Raw genomic sequence first — 21,063 nt, forward strand, 5'->3', positions numbered from 1 at the left:
AACATGGAAGAATTTTGGCAATTGAGATACAATATCAAGGAGAGAAGCTTTTGATATTAGGAATCTATGCACCAAATGAGGGGAAATCGGAATTTTATAAGAAGTTGCACGAGACCATGCTGGATTATCTGGATTACAACAACATCATTAAGATGGGAGACATGAACGGGGTCGTATCAACTAACATGGATAAGTCACAAAGCCAAAATGTTACAAAAGACGGCAGACTACCAAAGATTTTTTTTGAAATGACAGACAATATGGATTTGATTGATATCTGGAGGACAAAGAACCCCTTGGGAAGAGAAGGAACATTTTTCTCTGAAGCCCAACTGACTTGGACAAGAATCGACCAAATATGGATATCTAGAGGTCTGGCACCGAAGGCCAGAAAGGTGGAAATCTGCCCAAAGACCTGCTCCGACCACAATGCAATTAAGATGGACATGACACTATTACCAACCGGCTCCTTTAGATGGAAGATGAATGACAATCTGTTTAGAGATCAGGAGATTTCTAAGAAGGCCCAAAAAGTTTTAAAGGATTATTTTGAGATAAATATGACCACTACGGTGGAAAAAAGAATCATCTGGGACGCAAGTAAGGCCGTGATGAGGGGGTTCTTAATACAACAAAATGCTGTAAAGAAAAGGTCACAAAATGAGAGGAAAGACAAAATCTTGGAGAAAATTAAAGAATTAGAGAAGAAGTTAAGATCAAATCCGAAGTCACAGCCGATTCTGAGAGAAATTAAACTTCATCAAGCACAATATTCTAAATTGATAAACCAGGAAATAGAGTGGAAGATTAAATTAATGAAACAAAAAACTTTTGAATCGGCGAATAAATGTGGAAAACTGCTAGCTTGGCAGTTGAAGAAGAGACAAAAGCTAAACACAGTCACAAATTTAGAGATTGAAGGAAGAAATATTCAGAACCCGGTGGATATTAGAAAGTGTTTCCAGAGATACTTTAAAAAGTTGTATACCCAAGGGCCGCAAGATGAGATTAGGATTAAACAATTTTTGGAAAAAAACGGTCTACCAAAATTGTCACAAGGAAATAGATCAATCCTGAACTGCAAAATAACACGACAAGAGATTGAACAAGCCATTCAGAACTTGAAATTGGGCAAATCTCCAGGGCCAGATGGGCTGACCTCCAAGTACTATAAGACATTAAAAGACTATTTGATACAACCACTGATGGAGGTCAGCAATGAAATTATGGAGGGGAAGAGGGCGCCAGAATCGTGGAAGGAAGCCTTCATCACATTGATACCAAAAACGGAAGCTGAAAAGACACAACTTAAGAACTATCGTCCCATCTCTCTTTTAAATGTGGATTACAAAATATTTGCAGACATTTTGGCAACTAGATTTAAAAAAGTTCTAAATGAAGTAATTCACAAGGACCAGGCGGGCTTTCTCCCAGGTAGACATTTGTTTGCCAATACAAGGAACATTATTGACATTCTAGAACTTTTGCAAACAGACATAAACACAAAAGCAGTGTTAATTTTTATTGATGCGGAGAAGGCCTTTGACAACATCTCCTGGAAATTTATGAAGGGAAATCTAAAAGAAATGGGAGTGGGACGGGGGTTTGAGAATGGGATTGATGCAATATATTCAGAACAAAAGGCTAAACTGATAGTTAACAATGTGGTTACAGAAGAGTTTAAAATCGAAAAAGGAACACGACAAGGCTGCCCTATTTCCCCATTGTTATTTATTTCGGTTCTGGAGGTGTTGCTGAATATGATCAGAGGGGACCGGTGGGTGGAAGGAATTCAGGTCAGAGCCAAACAATATAAACTCAAAGCTTTTGCAGATGACCTAGTTCTGACCCTGCAGGAGCCAGAATCTAGTACGAAAAGAGTATTACAATTGATTCATGACTTTGGTCGGGTGGCGGGATTTAAATTAAACAAACAGAAAACTAAGGTATTCGGAAAAAACTTGACGGATGCAGAGTCGGAACGGTTTCAGAGAGGGACAGAATTAAATGTGGTTAAAAAAGTAAAGTACCTAGGGGTAAACATAACAGCAAAAAATCTGAGTCTATTCAAGGATAATTATGAAAAATGTTGGTCAGAAATTAAGAGAGACTTAGATAGTTGGACAAAATTGAAACTTTCTTTGTTAGGCCGAATTGCTGCCATTAAGATGAATGTATTGCCAAAAATGTTGTTTTTGTTCCAAACACTACAGATTGTAGACAAGACGGAGTGCTTCCGGAAGTGGCAGAGAGATATCTCTAAGTTTGTCTGGCAGGGCAAAAAGCCCAGAATTAAATTTAAGATATTAACCGATGTGAAAGAGAGAGGGGGCTTTGCCCTGCCGGAATTAAAGTTGTATTATGAGGCCGCAGCTTTCTGCTGGCTAAAAGATTGGCTACCTCTCGAGGACACTGATGTATTGGATCTGGAAGGTTTTAATAATGCTTTTGGTTGGCATGCATACTTATGGTATGATAAGGTTAAAATCAATAAGGCCTTCAAAAACCATATTGTCAGGAAAGCAGTGTTTAATGTCTGGACAAAATATAAAGACTTATTGGAAAATAAAACTCCGAGGTGGCTATCGCCTCTGGAAGCTAAGGCCCAAAAAAGACTCAATATGGAGGCCAAATGGCCGAAATATTGGGAAATTCTAGAAAAAGACGGAGACAATTGGAAATTGCAGAGTTTGGAGAAAATTAAGGACAAAGTGCGAGACTGGTTACACTACGCTCAGATTAAGGAAGTTTTTAAAAATGATAAAAAGTTAGGGTTCCAGGTGGAGAAATCGAAATTGGAAACAGAATTGTTAGAACCTAAGACTAAGGTACTTTCAAGAATGTATAACTTGCTGTTAAAATGGAACACACAAGATGAAATGGTTAAATCGGCTATGATAAAGTGGGCACAGGACATTGGGCACAATATTATGTTTGAGGACTGGGTAAGGTTGTGGACCACTGGGCTGAACTTCACTGCATGTAATGCTTTGAAGGAAAATATAATGAAAATGATATATAGATGGTACATGACCCCAGTTAAACTTGCCAAAATATACCATTTGTCTGATAACAAATGCTGGAAATGTAAAGGAAATGAAGGAACATTTTTTCACCTCTGGTGGACATGCCCTAGAGTGAAAGCCTTCTGGGAAATGATATATAATGAGTTGAAAAAGGTATTTAAGTATACTTTTCCCAAGAAACCGGAAGCCTTTCTCTTGGGTATGGTTGGCCAGATGGTGACAAAAAAGGATAGAACTTTTTTCCTGTATGCAACAACAGCAGCAAGGATACTCATCGCCAAGCATTGGAAAACTCAAGATTTACCCACACTGGAAGAATGGCAGATGCAACTGATAGACTATATGGAACTGGCTGAGATGACCGGCAGAATCCGAGACCTGGGAGAGGAGAGGGTTGAAGAAGACTGGAAGAAATTTAGGACTTATTTACAAAAATATTGTAATTTGGTTGAATGTTAAGAAGGATGCTAGATCATAAATAATTGACCACCACTAAACTAGATGGAATTAGGACGATAAGTAGATTGAGGAAAATATAAACCATTTGGAGAACTATTAGACTATATTTAAAAGAATGGGACCTAAGAATATAAACAAGATGACAATTTGCTGGTTAAAACTTAAGACGATGTAAGTGGGAGCGGGAGATGTGAGGGAGTCCAAAGAGGTTTTGAAAATATGTTATGATATATGCTATATTGTTGATTATTTTTGCATTTGTATTTAAAAAATCTTAATAAACATTTATAAAAAACAAAAATGCAATTCCACTACTATATTTTCTCCAGCAAAAAAAATAAGGGTGTGTGAAGCAGCCGGGAGTCAGCGTGATGGGGTGGCAACCCTCTGCCCCGCAGCCAGATCATTGAGAGGTCCCGGATGCCCAGCCGCAACACCACCCACCAGGGAAGGTGAGCGAACCTCCCTTTCTCCAAGACACCTGAACACTCACAGCACCATGCAACTGTCCCTCTTTATCGCACTCCTTTCCCTCTAAAACCCTCCAAACTACAAGAAAAAAGATTCCACCTAAACATTAGGAAGAACTTCCTGACAGTAAGAGCTGTTCGACAGTGGAATTTGCTGCCAAGGAGTGTGGTGGAGTCTCCTTCTTTGGAGTTCTTTAAGCAGAGGCTTGACAACCATATGTCAGGAGTGCTCTGATGGTGTTTCCTGCTTGGCAGGGGGTTGGACTCGATGGCCCTTGTGGTCTCTTCCAACTCTATGATTCTATGATTCTAAAACAAAACAGCACAAAAGTGTGATGGAAAAGGCCGATTTGAATTTGCAAACTGCGTTTTGTTTTTGTTTTTAAAAACCCTCAGCATGCTAGACGTCTTTCAACCAAAGAGGCAAGCTTTCAGGCTGATCTGAATCACAAGGTCTTTCTTTTGTAAAATGCAAAATAACAAAAGCTGCCAGGGTTTTTTTGTTATTTGTTTAAAGAAAGAATAATATTATCAGTAAAGTATTTTTTAGAAGCCATTTAAAACATTACAAAAAAAATTAAACCCACAATGAACTAAAACCAGAATTGTAGACATTACTAAACTAGGTGGAGTGATATTCTGACTCACTATAAATCAGTTTCCCGTGTTACTAGAATGTTGCACTTCCAAGACCGCCCCCCTCTCATTCTTCCCAAAACTTTCCAATTGATTGATTTTTTTTTTTCTGTTTCAAAAACAAACCACAAAGTCATCAAGCTGCTGCTCTGGTGAGATTATATTTCTGGAACCAAATGACAAGCGTATTAGCCGGTCCCCTGGCAGTCTTGGTTTGCTGGATTGAGTTAAGGCTGTTTGTCGGTTTCTAAGAGACGATACATGTCTGGAAAAAGCAAGATTATAATTTGTGGAACCCTTGAAAGGTGGAGGAATGATTCCAAGAGGCAACCGTACCTTTGCTCCCCACTAGCTAACTCTGAACTCACACTGATTAAAAAGCAGATCTGAAGTGGCGATGGAGTTTGTGCTTGAGTACCAATACCCTGCTGTGAGCCACTACTCTGAGGCTGATTGGCTGACTGGAGGAGATTAATTTGCTTTACACTGAGTTCCCCACAATTTGTCTTCTCCTCCACTATTTGCACTGGAAGTGTTAGAATTCCTGCTCCATGACTGCAGTCATGGGATTTTTGTCTGTCACATGACGGTGTATGTTTTGACTCCACAGAGTGGGAAGTGACGGAGACAGGATGTTTGTGTTACTGTGTTCCGTGAAGTGGGACCATTGTCCTTTATTCTTTCTCTTTGCTGTCTGATGCTAGAGAGAGAGGGAGCCATGTTGCAGTGCTCCATATGTGTTTATATGTAAATAAAGTAGATTAGCCAAAATGCTGAGTTGCTGAGGTCTGTCACGCATGATGCACAAACTCTGTGGACCCCTAAGTGTGCCCGTGTCAGTTGGCATTGGTCGCTGTGATGTTTGGGCAGAAGAAAGCTTTTGAAGCTCCCGAACGATCGACCAGGAGGGAGGGAACATGCCAGTCAGGCATGTGTCTCTGCCAGGGTCCTACTCAAGTGTAGGCTCAACTCCTGACAGGAAGATGGTCAAAGCCATTTTCAAGAGAGCATATTATTTAAAAAAATTCCTCTTTCTGCATTGGGTGGGTTGTACAGAGCCTTCCCCTTTTCATGGCAAAGTATTTAGCATTCTCCATTTCTCTTGCACATCTAGGCCCAGAACATTGTCACTGTTGACCAACACACAAAGAAAAGACGTCAGAAATGGATGATGATGCTGAGACAGAAAAAGGCAGAGGTTTCTTCCTGACTAATTCAGGTGGAATCAGAATGACTGGTGCTGTGTGTGCATCTGTTATTGCAATACTGCTTGCGTGTAGCCAGATGGGTGGGATATTATTATTATTATTATTATTATTATTATTATTATTATTATTATTCCTTGATTTATCATTAAAGCATCAAAAAACCACTTTAGACAAATTTGTTCTGGAAGGATGCAGTTAATCTCCAAAGCCCCTTAATTGGGACAATGGCCAACAAAACTGATATGCTTCATTCTTATAACAAAATGCTGGCATGTGTGTATGTTTCTACACCTATAATTTCCAGTAATGCCTTTGTCATCGTTGGAAAACAACTTTTTGCCATTGAAGGTGAGAGGCATAGTGAAGAAAAGTCCTTGAAAAGATTACATTCCTCTGCATCATTTCATTTTGCTTCTCAAAGGAATTGTGTTGTTTCCTCCCTACTATGAATAACATCTCCCCGTTGCCTGAGTCATCCTGAAATTCACACATTCTGGGGGTGATTCATAGTGTGTTCAGTCGCAGCAAGGCAAAGAGGAATCAGAGCCTCACTGGGTGCAAAATCTGGAACCAGTTCAAGACAGCCAGTGCAGTGAGGTGCAGGGGTGCCGACTAGCCCCCCCCCACATTGGGGAGTCCCAGTGTCACATGACCCATTCTGCCCCCCTGGCCGGGCCAGCTCTTGCCCATCAGTGGCAGGGAACCCCTTGCCCCCACCTGGTGGGCCAGTGCTCCCCTGGGGGACGGGGGACGGCGGACCCCTCAATATTGGGAGGCTAAGCCCCCTGCCCAGAAATATTCAGAGGGGGCTGAAAGCCATTCTACCCCCTATACTTGGCACCCCTGGTAAGGTGTTTAGAGTGTTGGCTTTCAGGGATGCAGGAGAGGATATATTGTCCGATTATATCCTTATCCAACAAGTTCCACAATTTCAGCAGAGTAACATTCTCCTTATTTTAAACTTTGCAATGGATGTGTTTGCTCAGGCTCGCTAAAGCCTCTATAATAACTGTTCTGGTATTTCCCCCTTTATTCCCTCATAAAATATAAGAGACGACAGTCTTTTACAGAAGTATAAAAAGAGTTTACTCACATTCTGTTCACAATCAGATCCCAGAAGGCAGACTTAGCTTAATGAAGTAACATACACTTGGAATCTATCTCATAAGAAGACAGTCCCTTTGTCCTCTCTTGGCTGGAAGCCAAGAGGGCATCTTTGGCTCAGTGGATGTTGATTCTTCGATGCATGTGGTGAAAGAGAGAGAGATGGCTGCCCTGCCCTGTGCTTTTGTCATTACCTGCACAGGTGAGGCCACACCCACCTCTAGTCCCATGCAGAGGAAGTCTGTCCCAGCCCAGAAGGAAACAGGAAGTTTACCTGCTGGCTGGACAAACGTTCCTCCCCATGTGTAAACATGTTCACTCTAGGAATATTGTACTTGACTGCTCTTGTGTTTCACATCCCACACAAACTATGCACCTACTCCTTCAAAAAGAGTTCAGCCCATGAACCACTTACTCACAGAACCTCTGTCTTGCCAGGAATAATGGGGATGATCCTGCTGCATTTAATTTTCTCAAACTTTGCAAAGGCTTGGATAAAACCTGAGCTCCCCCTGCCCCCACCCCCAGAATATTCTCAGATAGCCTGGAAAAATTGAGAGCTCTCTGAGGTAAACTCATTTAGTTTCCCCACAAAATATCTGGCACCACTTGAATTCTAACACTTGACATAGTTTCCTGAAGGGACTGGCAGGTCTGTCAAATTCAGTTTCTCATTCCCCCCCCCTAGTCTTTGGTTCCTTCCATGTCTATTTGCTTTTTCTCTTTGTAGAGTTGCCATATGTCCTCCTTTTCCAGGACACGCCCTCTTTTTCATGGGTATGTAAGATGAGTCGTCATAGTGATCCAGAGTTAAAAGTAGAAGTCTTTTTTGCTCTTCAAAATAAGGCAACCTTAAATCCTTGTGAACGTTCACCAGCATTTTGAAAAGCACATTTATTTATTTTAAATGCACATTTTTGTACACAGTTGTGGCTATGCACAGTTTTTGAAAGCAACGTTCCCTAATATTTCATTTTTGTATGCTATTTTCATGAAACATGCAGTGATATGCCCACTTTCCATAATTTTTGGAACACTTAAAAAAAACTGCATTGCAGAATTCAAATAAATATACATTTTAAAGCTGCTTCTTATTCTTCTTTTGCCTTTCATCTACAGATCTCAGGGCTGTTTGCAAGATAAAAATACAAAGCACAAATAAATAGTTAGAACAAAAACAAAACAATAACCGCCCATCCACAAACAATATAATGTTTCAGAAGTTTGAATTAGGTAGATAAAGATACAAACTGGACTGAATTTCTATCCCACACGAAACTGCACAGTGGGTCCAGCTGGCCAGGTGGGTATTTGTTGATTCCTGTTTAAGGGAAGCTGACTTTTTGCGAAGTGTGAGTTTCCAGGACAGACAAGCCCAAATCTCCTGTTCTATTATTCTGTTGTCATTCTCTGTGTTTGTTCCACCATTGTGCTGATTTAACGTGGTGAATTTCTAATGTTGCTTCCAGATCTGGTGCACGCAGAATTTGTGGCGGTTTCCCATGACAGCATGTGCTCACTGATGGTAACACAGCACAAAAAAGGAACATTAATAAGGATTCATGTACACAATCATATTCTGTTTTGTGCTGTGTTCTAGCAAATGGCATGCAAAAACAAAACACGAAGCAAGAGAAGGAATTGGAAGCTGTGAGAAGCAACTAAATATGCACAATGGTCCATATAAAATTTCTGATTTTTATTTATTATTTATTTGCAAGTAACAGTAGCCAAGTGGTGATGCTCCGCAAATAAAGCACAGCACAATCCAACAGGTGCCTGTTCCAAAATTCTGTTGAGTTCCGTGGGGCATAGGATTGCAGGCAGAGAGCCTCAAAATCTGGGAAGAAGTTGTTCAGGGGACAATTTCATAAACATTCTACCTCTCTTTTAAATCAGAACCTGTGAAGGTGGTGAAGGTCCTTTGTGAGTGCCTGGAGGCGGTTGGAGGATGGATGGTGGCTAACAGATTGAGGTTGAATCCTGACAACACAGAAGTACTGTTCTTGGGGGACAGGGTGTGGGCGGGTGTGGGGGACTCCCTGGTCCTCAATGGGGTAACTGTGCCCCTGAAGGACCAGGTGCGCAGCCTGGGAGTCATTTTGCATTCACAGCTGTCCATGGAGGTGCAGGTTAATTCTGTGTCCAGGGCGGCTGTTTATCAGCTTCATCTGGTACGCAGGCTGAGACCCTCCCTGTCTGCAGACTGTCTCGCCAGAGTGGTGCATGCTCTAGTTATCTCCTGCTTGGACTACTGCAACGTGCTCTATGTGGGGTTACCTTTGAAGGTGACCTGGAAACTGCAATTAATCCAGAATGCGGCAGCTAGACTGGTGACTGGGAGTGGCCTAGTGTTTGGGTCCTAGTGCTCCCATTGTGGGGAGCAAATGGATACACATAGCAGAGGTGGATTTAGGGCAGATTTAGGCCAGTTCCCCTGCACTGGGTGCTGAGCCAAGAGGGCATTGTTGCAGCTATGATGTAGTGCACACACAGAATGGAAGGTGAGAGTCATGGGGCAAATTGTGACATTGCACAGGGCATGGTTGAAATTTGAAGGACCAACGTCTACCACTGTGCACACACAGGCATGAATTCAGGAAAGGAAGAGCGGGGGGTGGGGAGTATTAATCATTTTAGGCCCTGAAAGGCATAACATTTGCCACATTTCTATATATGCAAGATAAATTTAGAGCGACTCAGTAACCAACTAGTGGTGATAAATTAGCATAGCATAAATTACCCGGCACTCTCCACTGTTTCTTTAAATTCTTGGCTGTGGTGATTTAATCTTGGCAGAGCGTGACTTCCTGGTTTGACGTCATTTGCTATGAACAATGCAGAAATTATAGCAGGCAGCTGTGTTGAACTCCACATCCCTGCCTCAGCCATTCTCTTCTAATGAATATGCAAATATGAGGACAGCCATCTTGGATTGGATTGTTGGCTCTGCGTTGGTCGTCTCCTGCTGGGCATGTTAAAAAACAAGACTATTTTCTACAGAGGCTCTTTTCTACATAAGCACCACCATCTTGGTGCTTGCTGTGGATTGCTGTAGAAGAATTCAAGATGGCAGCCCTAATGCCATCATAGGAACTTAGCAATGTCTAGGCAACACGATGACCATGTACATACGCAATAGACAATCTTTATAGAATTCCTTCAAACCATAACAAGTACAAAATGAAATCCTTAGTCTCAGAGTCTCTGAAAATCTTTAAATGAAGCGAGGCACCAGACTTTGTATGATGAAAGACAAGCTGTATTTTGTCTGTAACTTTGTACTGCTCCTTTAATCCCAATCTCCTTGTTTTTGTATTGTTACTTTGCACTGTACCTTTAAACTCAACCTCCTTGTTATTAGCACCACCTGGATTTGGCTTTATATGTTTTTCAAAAAAACATTGTTAGTAGCAGTGACTACATTATTACATAAGCACTGTTCCACAGCATTTGATATTTTCATTTACATACATTCATTCAAAATAAGATGGGGTATGTACTATTGTTCATTACTGTTTGTATTATAGTTTATAATTTTTGTAAAGTGATATGTCATGCAGGTCATCGTCTGTAAAATTTTATTTTCAGTTTATGAAGCAATTCTATATTCTCCCACCACGCTGACAAAGAATTCTACGAAACAGTAGTCAATATCCGGAATCACTGTTCAGTGTTGGACATCATATTTGCTGAATACACAAAGCTTCACAGCTTGTCTTTCATCGTACAAAGTCTGGTACCTCACTTCATTTAAAGATTTTCAGAGACTTTGAGACTAAAGATTTCATTTTGTACTTGTTATGGTTTGAAGGAATTCTATAAAGATTGTCTATTGCGTATGTACATGGTCATCGTGTTGCCTAGACATTGCTGACGTTCTCTTTGCAACACAGGGGTTTGTTTGGTTAATCATAGGAACTTAGGCAGCTGAGTCAATATGGTCTACACAGACTCATACGGTTCAAGTTTCCCATTTTTATCAGGACATCACAAATGTAAAGAAGACCCCCTGGCTTCTGATTGAATCCCAGAATGTCCCGGGATCCATGCATCCTCTCTTGGGCAGCTGCTACTGAGGAGCACGGCTTTCTCTCTTCCCAGTGTCTTAATAATTTTAGCAGTGGCTGTTGGGAGAAGCCTCACTCCCCTCTAATCAGAGTGGACATCAGGGAGCAGAAAAAACACTGATGTGATGGGCTGGTAGCAGAGCAATGGTGGTGAAGCAGAGACGAGGAAACTAGGAGCCAGGCCCACTCTGCGTTGGCCAAGGAGCACAAAGAAGGTCTGCTCACATGGTGTGCGCCAAGGGAGAAGGTCTGACTGCACTGGCCGAGAAGGGCTGGTCGAGCTGCTCCACAGGGGGAGGATGTGCTGGCAGCTAAAGAGCAAGGTGGTCCCATCACCTCCTGGAAAATAGAAGGGGAAGAAATGGAGGCAGTGAGAGATTTTACTTTCTTGGGCTCCATGATCACTGCAGATGGTGACAGCAGCCACGAAATTAAAAGACGCCGGCTTCTTGGGAGAAAAGCAATGACAAATCTGGACAGCATTGTAAAAAGCAGAGACATCACCTTGTCAACAAAGGTCCGCATAGTTAAAGCTATGGTTTTCCCAGTAGTGATGTATGGAAATGAGAGCTGGACCATAAAGAAGGCTGATTGCAGAAGAAGCTTTTGAATTATGGCGCTGGAGGAGACTCTTGAGAGTGCCATGGACTGCAAGAAGATCAAACCTCTCCATTCTGAAGGAAATCAGCCCTGAGTGCTCACTGGAAGGACAGATCCTGAAGCTGAGGCTCCAATACTTTGGCCACCTCATGAGAAGAGCAGACTCCCTGGAAAAGACCCTGATGTTGGGAAGGATAGAGGGCACAAGGAGAAGGGGACGACAGAGGACAAGATGGTTGGACAGTGTTCTCGAAGCTACCAGCATGAGTTGGAACAAACTGTGGGAGGCAGTGGAAGACAGGAGTGCCCGGTGTGCTCTGGTCCATGGGGTCACAAAGAATCGGACACAACTAAACAACAACAACAAAGATGGCAGTGGTGGCGGGAGGCAGTGGTGGGTGCGCATGGTGGCAGGCAATGCCCTGAATTGTGATTATAATAATTTGGAGGGTATGCTAACTGGCAGATGCTCTCCAGGGATTCAGACAAGGGACCTGGAGATGCTGGAAACTGAGTGTTGGACCTTGTGTATGAAAAGCAGGTGCTCTACACCCCTTCCATTTTGTTCACTCCATCTCTCAACCGCCACTTTGTTTTTCGTTCTGGCAATTCAGGCATCTTGCAAGACATGGACCACTGTGTAATTTAATAGCCTCCCGCAATCCAGTCAGACCTCACTGGGGTGCAAAGATATCAGACTGGGTTTCTTGCCTAGACAAGAACTCAATTTATGTTCCAAGAGAATAACAGAGAGATAGAATAGGTTGATGCTTAACAGACCACAAAGTGCAAAGGCAAAGCTTTGCTACACAACCTGATTTAGCACTATGATGCAGCCTAAGATTACATGACGCAATAGGGAAGTGATCTTCTGATCATGTATAAAGTGCTCCCTGCTCCCCACTGAGAAACCATGGCTATTCTGCGATACAGACTGCATAAATGAGCAAGCTTCTGCCATGGATAAAAGGGTGTACTCTGGGGAGAGACCTGGTGCCTAACTTAGCATTGTTAGAACGGTGGTGTTAAATCACTGTCAATTACTGCTGTTGTCACAGGTCACTAAGTTTAACTTCCGCTGTACGTAGAATTGCCGCTGTGCATGAAACGTATGTTTCCCTCCCAATTTGATTGCCATTTGATCCCAAGGTTTACAGTGTAAACTGATGAGCCCTCAAAAGCTGGCAGAATGCTTTGATCTTAACAGCAATTTTTCTAAGGTGGGTTCATGCATTTGGATCATAGGAACCCTTACCTTCAAGGTGATCAGCCAGCGTAAGTGTTTGAAATATTTGAGATCTGCATGCTTACACAGTCAACTATTCTTCTAATAAGATAGTACATAAAGGTAAAGGTAAAGGTACCCCTGCCCGTACGGGCCAGTCTTGACAGACTCTGGGGTTGTGCGCCCATCTCACTTAAGAGGCCAGGGGCCAGCGCTGTCCGGAGACACTTCCGGGTCACGTGGCCAGCGTGACATCGCTGCTCTGGCCAGAGCCAGAGCCGCACACGGAAACGCCGTTTACCTTCCCGCTGGTAAGCGGTCCCTATTTATCTACTTGCACCCGGAGGTGCTTTCGAACTGCTAGGTTGGCAGGCGCTGGGACTGAGCAGCGGGAGCGCACCCCGCCGCAGGGATTCGAACCGCCGACCTTTCGATCGGCAAGCCCTAGGCGCTGAGGCTTTAACCCACAGCGCCACCTGCGTCCCTGGCAAACTCCAGCCCTCCAGATGTTTGGGACTGCAATTCCCATCATCCCTAGCTAACAGGACCAGTGGTAAGAGATGATGGGAATTGTAGTCCCAAAACATCTGGAGGGCTGGAGTGTGCCTATGCCTGAGATAGTACATCTAACATTCTAACCCTTGATTTTATGTTTGAGTGTGCGGCCATTCAGAAACACACAAAGAAATAAGTCCTCCATCCAGCAGAGGGCGCTGTGAAAAATGGAGCTGCAAGTCTTGTCATCCTTAGCCTTTGCTGACTGGGGTGATGGGAATTGGAGTCAAGCAGTACCTAGAGGGCACTATGTTAAGTACACCACCATAGAGGAGAACTGGGGAGAGCAATTTCATTCCATTTCTAGTAGTTCCTGAAGCTACTCTAGGTGCAGAATACAACATGGAAAATTGTGCATACCGATCTACTTACCACTAGGATTTTGAGTCACAGCAAAGTTGCTTCTCTCCCACCCCCCCACCCCCCATATTTTTTCCAGTTTCAAGGGATAAGGGGTAACGTAGCCGGGAAAAGAGGAGACTGAGAGGAAATATGATAGCCATCTTCAAAGATCTCAAAGGCTGTCACATGGAAGATGGAGCAAGCTTGTTTTCTCCTTCTCTGGAGGGTAGGACTCGAACCAATGGCTTCAAGTTACAAGAGAGAAGATTCTGACTAAACATCAGGTAGAGCTGTTCGGCAGTGGAACGGACTTCCTTGGGAGGTTCTGGACTCTCCTTCCTTGGAGGTTTTTAAACAGAGGTTGGATAGCTGTCTGTCATGGATGCTTTAGTTGAGATGTTGGGAAACTGTGTACGTGCAGCTACTCACACAGAGTCAATTAAGGTTTGGCAGACAGCCAGAAGGCAATCTGAAGGAGTAAGTCTGCCTGGAGATAACAGAGACATGGAGACCGCTCCCTGATTGGTCAAGCTCTCTCAAAGGAGTGATAATTAATGGTCTATTAACTGGAATGCGTTAGTTCAGAGTTCGTGGTTCAGAGTTCTGTGTCAGTGTAGGAGTTGAGAGTCGTGTATGAGAGAGTTAGCAAAAGATCCGTGCTCTGTTCCTGTAAATAGTCCACTGTATATAATAAACACCTAACTACAAGTTCCTGGTTCCTGCTTTGTCTATCCTGTCTGCAGCCAAGTCGCAAATTGCTTCCATGGATTCTGCGTTTACTCTGCTAAGTCTGGCTAAGGTCCTGCAACTAGTCAGAAAGTTGCAAAACACCAATAGGTTTTGCCAACTCTGGACCCAACTCTTAGTCTATCATTCTGTGATTCTATCCTCTCTTGATTTAAGTGCAATAAGCCCTTTTTGCTGAAAACTCTTCCAGCTGTTGCAGCTTTGATCACTCCCACCAGCCTGACACCACGGTATCTGCCGTCCTGTCAAATACCGGTAGATGAACCTCAACCTGGTGCAACAACCCTCGGAGGGTAAACAGCCTTATTTACTAATGATCCCCTTGCCATTTACATGCCTGTAGGTCTGTTTACTATTTTAGCTGCAGCTGTCATTCTCAAAACAAAGAAACAAACTTGATAGAGCTTTCAATTTTTAAGAGGCACAAATTACAAATTCAAAATGATACTCACAGATTAATTGAGCCTAGAACTGAGTTCACCATTCTGGGTGAAGTTGGGACACAGAACATAGTTAAACTATACAATTGTCTCTCACAAGAAGCAGCGATAGTCACCAACTTGCTTGGCCTTGAAAGAGAAATTCGTGGAGGGTAAGGCTATTGATGGCTGCTAGTCATGATGATAACTTCTCCTACTGATGTTCTCATGTTTAATAATTGGTGAAGATTTCTTTCTTCTTTTAAACCTAGACAAGCATATGAAGAAGAAAGCCACATCCCCGTTTGGGGTACTGTCCAAGGAGGAAATAATAATAATTTTATTATTTATACCCCACCCATCTGGCTAGGTTATCCCAGCCACTTTGGGTGGCTTCCAGCACAAATAAAAACATAATAAACCATCAAACATTAAAAACCTCCTGATACAGGGCTGCCTTCAGATGTCTTCTAAAAGTCAAATAGTTGTTTATCTCCTGGACAGGAGGATGTTCCATGGGGAGGGCACCACTGCCTAGAAGTCCCTCTGCCTGGTTGCCTGTAACTTCACTTCTCACAGTGAGGGACCTGCCAGAAGGCCTTTGGAGCTGGACCTCAGTAGGGGACGATGGGGTTGGAGGCATTCCTTCAGGACACAGCTGAAAGTGCAGATCAGGTTTCTTCACCAAAGACCTTGGAACGGCCAATGCAATTCTATCTGCAAACAGTGCTTTAGTGACTTCAGAATGCCAAAGAAGATGTCATCAGGGTTGGCTTGAGCTGTTGCAGAAATGTATTTGCAGTATATTTTATTCATATGCTGCCACATTGTAGACATTGGCAGAAATGATGCCATAGCATCTGCCAGAGGGTTCAGCTTAGGTATAGTTCCTTTAATGAAAACACCTCCAGGTTCCCAGCCCTGGGAGGCATCTAGAATCCTGAGGTCATTATGGTAGTCAAGCCTTACAAGCAATCCCAGCAATGGCGAGGGATGATGGGCATTGGAGTTCATCAGCAACGCATGACATTGCCTGTCCCTGGTCTAGTTCCTTGGCCTTCAGTAGGTGGCTTGCAGCTCCCTGCTGGGTCACAGTCTGATCCAACGTTCCATGCCATGGATAACATCCAAAGAAACTATTCCACTAGTGGGAAACTCCCATTGTTCAGCTGAAAGTCCTTGCATCAGGGGAAATGCAAGGCTGGCTTTTCCATGAGGTGAGGTGTAGCAATTTACTTTGGGCCATTTCGGCAAGATCTTGCTGGAAATTGGCACCAAAGCTGGCACTGCTTCTCCATCACTGGCAGAGGTAGCAGGTGCCACTGGGTGGACCAGCCCAGCATGAAATGCAATTCACTAACATCTTTTTGGCACGTTGCCTCATTTCCCGGGCATTTTATGGACTATAATAACGTTTGCTATTTGTCACCAACAATTTGTTGCCGTCAAAGCTCTCGCTGCTGCTTTATTGTGACTGTGGAATTTATTTTTTTAAAAAAAGGGGATCTGCTTTATATATTTTATGATAATATATTTTCTTATTTATGCTTACGCTCATGAAATTATTGTAAGTTGCTTGGAGACTACTTGCAACTAATAAGTTCAATTAATATTAATGTCGAGAATGATAAATAAATTTGAGTGCATAGGAAGCCAGCTAGTCCATTTGGAAAGGAAAAAGCTGTATCTTGAGAAGAGATGGAACTGGAGAGGGGTAAAGAGGAGAAGGGGGTGGTGCTTTAATCCTTTCCCCAACAAACTGCTATTTCTCCATGTCAAACTGTCTTCCAAGTGGCTTTGACTCTTGTGCAGGGCCGGATTTAGGTTTGATGAGGCCCTAAGCTACTGAAGGTAATGGGGCCCTTTATAGGTCCAGCTGTCCTTTGTCAACAACAAATTGTCACTGTTTTTTGTGTTGAATATAGGCTATATGGTAATTTATGGACCTAATAGGTATCTAAAGCCATTTGCACGTATACGTATTTTATCCAAGTAATTGTTGAACTGAAATACAATTAAGAAGAAGTATATTAATAGTGAAATAATTACCAGTGATATTTTAGGGAACAGGCTAACAGGCGGGGCCCATTACTTATATCATAGGAGCCTACACAAAACAAAACACTGTTGCTGTATGTAGATTTTATTTTATTTGTTTTTTATCTTATATTTTGGAAGTGTACATCCAGTTGTTTTCCTTTAAATTTTTGGGAGGCCCCCAAGAGAGTGGGGCCCTAAGCTATAGCTTGTTTAGCTTATACGTAAATCTGGCACTGCCCCCCGACAAAAAAAGATTACATAAAGGTGTCTTTAAATATATATGCTGCCCTGATCCACAATGGTTTTATCCATGGAGCAGCATTTTGCAATTTACCTCATTTACAACCTTGCCAAGAGCCCCTTTGTGGAAACCAACAGCAGTTGCGTATGAATGAATGTGCTTTGAATGGAGATGTCCATTGCAGAAGGGTCTTTTCTTGCAGAAGGATCGGCCAGAGCCCATGCTACAGCATGTCAGAGTGCCATCATGGTCAGGGGAACCTGTGAGAGTAGAGAAGCAGGAGGGGAGAGGCACTTGACCCTTTCCCCACCGGTCATTTCATTACTTCAAACTGTCCTCTCCAAAAAACATGCCATTTTCTCAGCCAGGATTTTAGATGCCTGTTTCTCCTCAGTGAAAACCACACAAGAGCAGTGCTGGATTTACATATAAGCTAAACAAGCTATAGCTTAGGGCCCCACTCTCTTGGGGGCCCCCTAAAAAAAATTAAAGGAAAAAAACTGGATATACATTTCCAAAATATAAGATAAAAAACAAATAAAATAAAACCTACATACAGCAAGGCTGTATGTAGGCTCCTATTTGTTATATGCAATTGGCTTTAGATACCTATTAGGTCCATAAACTACCATATATCATATATTCAACATAAAAACCAGTGACAATTTGTTGTTGACAAAGGACAGCTGGACATATAAAGGGCCCCATTACCTTCAGTAGCTTAGGGCCTCATCAAACCTAAATCCGGTGCGTGGAGGGGGGAGGGATACACTGTTGAAAATATTTCACCAATTGTTTAAAGCCTAGTAGACAATGTGTCAGAATTTACCCCCCTTTTTGGTAAGGATTGGAAAGCAAGTGCTAAGGCTGGTCTCAATAGGCTTGCATATGTTTGAAATACAGCTAGCCTTCATATCTCTGAATTTCACAATAAAATTCTTCAGCCAAAAAGTGTGTATGAAAATGAAATTTTTGGGGGGAGGGTGTCAACAGCAATCTGCGACCTATGTTATATTGGGAGGAATTGCTTGTAGAAGTACATATATTTAAAGTAATAGACACAAAACTGCTTGGTGATTGTTTTGAATGGAGAATTAGCAAAGTGATGAAGAAATGGGGCAAAATTAATTGTGGAAAAATTAGAAACTGGGAGAAACCAAAATGGACATGTTCATCTAATGCCAAGCATCAATTTGACTTTTAACAAAAGTAGCTGTCCAGTTTGCTTCCGTCTACAGAAAAGCCGAACGAGACCCCGAGGAACTCACCCCCCTTTCCGTTCTCCCTCCCCTCCCTTAAAGATGTGATCCATTAAACCTCCAATAATAAAAAAAGAAGGAGTTAAGGAGGTCAGGGTTTGTCAAGGCCCTGATGAAACAAAGACTTTTCATCCATGAGCCGGGAATTGGATTAAGATGTCGGGCAGCAAATTCCATCCACTCATTCGGGTAAAATCCCATTTTCGGAGCAAGTGGGTTGTGACAGCTGCAGAAGTGCATCACATCAACGATGTTTGTTAACAAAAGTGAGGGGTGCTGGTGGAGGGAGGGAGGGAGGGAGGGAGGGAGGGGGAGAGAGAGAGAGAGAGAGAGAGAGAGAGAGAGAGAGAGAGAGGCAGCTGAACTGGAAATACTTTGTATGCGTTTATTAATTTTTGATTGCTTGTGCCCAGAAAGGGAAAGTTAATAATGCATTACTGCCGACGGCGAGGCCCACTCCAGAGAGGAGGAGGACATCAAAATGACTAAAGCAGTGAAGCGTGAAACGTGAACAACAAGGAGGAAGGACACCAGCCAGTAAGTTTCCATCACATGAGTTAAACTCAAACTGAAATGCCACGGCTAGTGACTTAGGAACAGAGTGAGGGCTGTTTACCTGACAAATCACTCCGTCAGATGTCAGTCTGAAGAATGTGCAAAACTCTTCCTGCAGCCGACTCTCTGGATGCTGTGGCTTCTGGTGCAAAAGAATGGCGGGCGGTTTAGAAATGGGAGTCCACCGGCTTTGTTTCCAGACAGAGGCTCCAGACTGAAGCTTCTTAGGGTCCAGATATCTTGGAGACACATACGGGGAGATTGTAGGCAAGAGGCCTGAGAGTGCAGATGGACAAGTATAGACTTAAACTCCAATGGCATTCCCAAGTGAGGAAGTGGGGAATGCAAAAATCAGTTCTAAGCTGATCAGATGTATATGATTTATTTAAATCATTTATAAATGGCTTAATATATTTTTAAAAAATCATTTATAAATGGCTTAATATATTTTTAAAAAACAGTGTGCAACATAAAAAGACCAGTGAACTATCTATCATCTATCTATCATCTATCTATCATCTATATCTATCATCTATCTATCTATCTATCTATCTATCTATCTATCTATCTATCTATCATCTATATCTATCTATCATCTATCTATCTATCTATCTATCTATCTATCTATCTATCTATCTATCTATATCTATCTATCTATCATCTATCTATCTATCATTTATCTATCATCTATCTATATCTATGTATCTATCATCTATCATCTATCTATCTATCATCTATCTATCTATCTATCTATCTATCTATCTATCTATCATCTATCTATCTATCTATCTATCTATATCTATCTATCTATATCTAACTATCTATCATCTATCTATCTATCATCTATCTATCATCTATCATCTATCTATCTATATCTATCTATCTATCTATCTATCTATCTATCTATCTATCTATCTATCTATCATCTGTCTATCTATCAATCATCTATCTATATCTATCTATCTGTCTATCATCTATATCTATCTATCTATCTATCTATCTATCTATCTATCTATCATCTATCTATCATCTATCTATCTACCTATCCCATAAAATCAGTAAAACAGGAAAATCAAAGTTTATAAAAACAAAAACAGGAATTCAGAGAATTCATATAGACAAAAACAGGGTGTGATCTTAAGGGCCTTGGCAAAAAAGATAAGTCTTTTTGCAAGACATCAGTTTTGGGGGCACTGCCCTATGCCATTCTCTAGGGTACAGAACCAAGGATATTCCCCTAAGGGAATCTGAGGGATCTTACAGGTCTAGAGAGGGGCTTGTGGCTTTGTATTCCCTATAACTATCTCCAGTACATGTGTGAGAGAGGTTGAATTCATTAGCCCCCAGCTCTGTTTTTCCAAAGACAGCAGAGCCACCTCCTCCCTTTGAACACACTTAAAGCCCATAAGATCTGGGTTCTCCATGATTCAGAGGTAACAGAAAGTTTTCATCTCTGAGCTGCGGAATGCACAAATGCTATCTCACACATAGGCTTCTTAACACGTACAATTCACACACACACACACACACACACAAAGACAAACACAAAGTCCCTTTCTGCTAGCCCTCTCCTCTTCCAGCTCAGTCGATTCATCCGACAAGCCAATGCCAATGATGGCACGTATTCTTATCCTCCCCAGACAGACTGACAGCACCTCCGGTCAGTCCTATTAGGCGAAGCAATCTGGAAGTATTTGAAAATGTTATTCTTCCAGGATGAAAAGAAAAAGAGGCAGATCAGGATACCTAATGCCGGCTAAAAGCTCCTCAGCTCCCATCCACTCCTAATTAAGCTTAGAGTGTAATCTCAGTGAACTGCAAACCTGTTCTGCTAACCTGAGAAAAGCCAAGACCTTTCTAAAAATTACAATTATTAATATTTTTTTAAATCACAGAGCAGACACCATATACCACGAAACATACAAATTACCTTCAAATGTAATCTGAAGACGAAAGTGGGGGTGAGGTGGGAGGACAGGAACAATTCAAACAATAATTAGATGGGAATTTACTACTGAATAGACAGCCAAAAATTGTTTCCTCCCATTGCCCAGCATTCAGCAGCAGTGGCTGATTTATTTATTCTTTAAGTGTTATCACTCAGCTT

At 42.2% G+C, this 21,063-nt stretch overlaps 1 long non-coding RNA gene across 1 annotated transcript in view; it reads right to left on the reverse strand.

Moving 5' to 3' along the window:
* Positions 1-9,728: 9,728 nt before the first annotated feature.
* Positions 9,729-21,063, reverse strand: part of LOC307218158 — a 44,243-nt gene continuing 32,908 nt past the window's right edge. The window contains exon 3 of the long non-coding RNA XR_013839835.1: positions 9,729-9,868. This is a non-coding gene — a long non-coding RNA (uncharacterized lncRNA). The remainder of the gene's footprint in view (positions 9,869-21,063) is intronic.

This window comes from Podarcis cretensis, assembly GCF_951804945.1.
Source record: "Podarcis cretensis genome assembly, chromosome: 6".
Classification (NCBI taxonomy): Eukaryota; Metazoa; Chordata; class Lepidosauria; order Squamata; family Lacertidae; genus Podarcis; species Podarcis cretensis.